This window comes from Sinocyclocheilus anshuiensis, unplaced genomic scaffold (assembly GCF_001515605.1).
Source record: "Sinocyclocheilus anshuiensis isolate Anshui unplaced genomic scaffold, SAMN03320099.WGS_v1.1 scaffold536, whole genome shotgun sequence".
Classification (NCBI taxonomy): domain Eukaryota; kingdom Metazoa; phylum Chordata; class Actinopteri; order Cypriniformes; family Cyprinidae; genus Sinocyclocheilus; species Sinocyclocheilus anshuiensis.
Window position 1 is genome coordinate 1,570,702 of NW_015557179.1, and position 4,288 is coordinate 1,574,989.

Genomic DNA, 4,288 nt, shown 5'->3' on the forward strand with positions numbered 1-4,288 from the left:
AATAAATCTGCAAAAATGTCAACGATTCTGTGTTTTTCTGTCAATATGGGGTGCTGTGTGTACATTAATGAGGAAAAAAAATTAACTTAAATGATTTTAGCAAATGGCTGCAATATAAAAAGAGTGAAAAATTTAAGGGGGTCTGAATACTTTCCGTACCCACTGTATCTCATGAATCCTTTCATAAGCAAAGTGTAGACAAGGGTGTAAATAAGAGATTCATTGTGCAGTGTAGAGAGCTTTGTTGATTATAAATGTGAGCTCACGATGAGCTAATATGAGTGACAGCTTTTAATGATTTTTAAGGGAGTTTGTAAATGTGATACTGATACAAGCGCTCCTAAAAAGAAAAATAAGCGTAGAGCCCTGCAGTGTTTATTTCTTTATTTTTATAAAATGGTTATGCAGTGAGATTTGTTTTAGAATCTTTTTTTTTATATATTTTATTTTATTTTCCAAAACAGCATTAAAATGGTCCAGGGTCAATAAATATACTCACAGCATTAGACACAAAATGATTTCTTCATTGCTCTTTGTGTTGTTGTAAAATACATTCATGGATTAAACAAGTAAACATTTATATATAAATATATAGTATAAAATCAAATCAAAAGACAATTCTTTTAAATGTATTGCACAGTAATGACTAGGGCTGGGTATCGAGTTCGATACTTTTTAGGCACCGACTGAATTGCCTCGATACCATCGAGGACTTTTTAGGCACCGACCGAATTGCCTCGATACCATCGAGTATCGAAAAACGTCTCGTCGTTCGGTACCAAATTTCGATACCTAAGGGGTTAATCTCATCAGCGTCAGTGAGCCAATAAGCCTGCAACACACGACAGATCGATCAGTGTTTGACGTCCGCGAGAGCGATTCGAAAGCACACAGAGCAGTCTGCTCTCTTAGCTCTCATGGTACTGTAATACACTGATCGGTCTGCACAGTCGGTCCACGTCAAGTCGAACACACCTACTAGTTTACACCGGTTACACTCAGAGATGTGGCGCACACGTGAGGCTGTATTGTGAATGTGTCCCAGCCCCCTTAGATGTAAGGCTACATTTACACTGGTGCGTTTATGTTTTAAAATGAAAACGATCCTCGTCATACTGGCGTTTCCACTGCGTTTCAAGCCAGCTTTCCACTATCTCCGACAAGCGACAGACCGGTCATTCAGTCATTCATTTCCAATGGAGAGTAGCGCGGGAGCTGCATGGAGCTCCGATCATATGCAGATGTCCGTTCATACTACACGACCGAAAGCGCGTGTTATGTGATAAACATCAACAAGCTGAAAAATAAAACCAAAGGTTTTTTTTTTTTTAGATAATGTAATCTTGTTAAAATTGATTTCATAAAACTGGTATCGAAAAAAGTATCGTTCAGGAACCGATATAGAAGTCAAGGCATCGGTATCGAACAATTTTGAACGATACCCAGCCCTAGTGTAGTGGGTTTTCTTCTGCGTTGTGTGTGTTGATAATAAAAGAGACCTCACACCAGAATCTTCCAAAGCAATGCATGGGTAGACATCAGCCAATTTTGCATTCTTGCAGAGCACAATTTCAGAATTCGTCGGGTTTATCATTTTCACCGGGAGCCAACCATCGCCCCGTAAAGGCGAGATCACTCTACCGACAAGCACATTACGATGGACGCAGGCGTCAACTGACGATCTCAGCGTTCCACCCCTCCCAGTGCTTGCGTACTCAGAACCCATAAATTGAAAACCTCTGTCAGGAGTGGTTAGTAGCGCACCCCTTCCTCTACCAGCCATCATTATGCTGTGTTCAAATGCCAACCTTTCATCCTTGCCATCTGCCATAACGAATACTCTCAATTCTTAATAAACACAAAAAAAATTTTTGATCCGCAATCAAAAGTCCTTAAAATCAAATGTCCATAATTCGTTTGCAGTAAGAATTGTCCCTTCAAAAGATAAAGAAGTCAGAGTCCAAACCAGTCACTGATGAACCGCTCCAGTCATGCAGATCAACGATGATGTCACCACAGTCCCAGGAAAGACGGTCACACTTGCAACATCCCAGGCGGTCAGCTACCAGCAAACCAAACGACGGGTCACGGCACCATTTTGTAGTGGGTTTTCTTCTGCGTTGTGTGTGTTGATAATAAAAGAGACCTCACACCATGATGCTAATTTCAATAATCTAGTGGAACAACATTACACTTGCCACATCAGTAATGACGCAGCAACATATGATAGATAGGACAGAACAAGAATTCATTGCACAAAAGTATTATAACATGAAAGACTCCTACTGTATACGGAGCGGCACAAAGCACTTATGCGCATCCCGTGCGCAGAATAATACACTTGAAGCAACACGGAGTCACAGGGTGCAGCGCTCCGCATAGGAAAGTTCAAAGCACAAAGGGAAGAGATATTGATGCCTGTACCTCACATTAAACTATGGAACGGCTTTTTGAAGACTTGGAATTTAGTGCACGGAAACTTTATGGTGCTTTATGATGTCTTTGTGCCTTCATTGGGGCTTAAAAATAACACAGAATAGTATATGCACAATATCGGATTTGGATCGGTCTCGTCTGACCAATACCCCATCCGGAAGAAAATGGCAGTATGACAGATACTGAGTATCGGATCGGTGCATCCCTAGTAATCACCATTTCTAATCTGACTGGCTGCCTGCTACAAAACTTCTGTGAGTCAGGCTGCACAAATTTATCAGTCTGCCAGCAAACAAAGTCATGTTTACAAGAGTAGCTCAAATGAGTGCTTTTGAGGCAGAACTAATCACTAGATTTGCCCTCTGGATTTTGTCAAGGGAGTGGCATCAAATCTTTGACAGATAGAGTTTGGTTGAGACTACCAACCCTTTTTGGACCCACTCTGCTGTGCCATGATGTGTTTATTATCGAGGTATAAACAATTTACCAAACAGCAGATTTTTTTGAAATAGGATTGTCAAAATCGATTAATTGTGATTAATCGCATCCAAAATACAAAAAATTGTTTACATAATATATGTGTGTAGTGTTGTCAAAAGACCCGGTACTTCGGTACCAAGTCGGTACTAAAAAAATGAAAACGTTACGGTACCAGGGGCCTCATTTATCAACAGTGTATTTAGCACATATGTGTGCGTAATGAGTGCGTAAGAACAGTTTCACGCAAAGTGTGGGATCTACCAACTTGTACTTATACGTTGAAATGTGTGTAAATATAAGCATGCATGCTTACGCAGAGAATCTAGTGGTAGAATAGTGACACTAAACATAAAAAGCATTTAAGTGTGTCACAGTATGCATTAAGCAATCCACATATGTCCTGTGTTTCCTTTAATTATAAAACATTCAATTTATCATTTGTCTAGTTTTAAACAGTCAAGTTGTGTAACTGATGTCAAACCCTATAAAAGACAGCTGTGACAAATGTTTGTCTCAGACTGTGCAATGGCTTATCTTGCGTTATTTAAAAACTTGGCAAGCAATGCGCTCTGCAGAGAATGTGTTTTCAAAGACCGCGCTGAGAGTGAGAGCACAGAATGGCTTCTCAGTCGGTACCGCTTTCTTAAAGGTGTAGTAGGAGATCTTGGAAAATGCTAACTTTAGCCTGATAGCACTGAAAGCGGAGGTCCCACCCTCCCTGCAATCGCCATCCAAAGCCACACCCTCTGAATGCATTTACGCTCACAGACCAGAACACCAGAGACAACATTACAATAGGCTACATCAGCGGTTCCCAATTCCAATCCTCGCGCCCTCCTGCTCTGCAGATTTCATATGTATCTCTTATCACGTGCGACGTTTGTTCTATTCGACCGTGAGTGCCCTGGGAAGTGTACATCACCGGATATTCCGCCATGATTCCAGTTCCAAGCGAGCGTATATGTTCCATACAAAGGGCATTAAAGTGTGCGAGACGTGAATTTAAATAGTATTTATTTACAGAGGTATATTATGTCACACTTCTCTAGTAAGTTTCGTCTGTGTGTGAAGACGCTGCGCAGCGCAAATCCGTGAATGAATGTTCCGAAGTGAAGTAAACTTCAACAGATTTCCCCTTGTGTGAGGACTGGATTTGGGACCCGCTGGGCTACATCATGTGTCATTCACCCGGTGAGAAAACTTTATAGTACAGTTAGTAAAAGTACTACAATACCATGAAGGAAGATCGGCTTGTTGATGTTTGTCTGCCATTCTCGCTCTGTCTACACAGCGTGCATGAACGTGCTGAAGTTGATCCTGTCTGCGCGAACAGGGTGCGCAGAGGTATGCAAATACATATGTTGACAGGCAG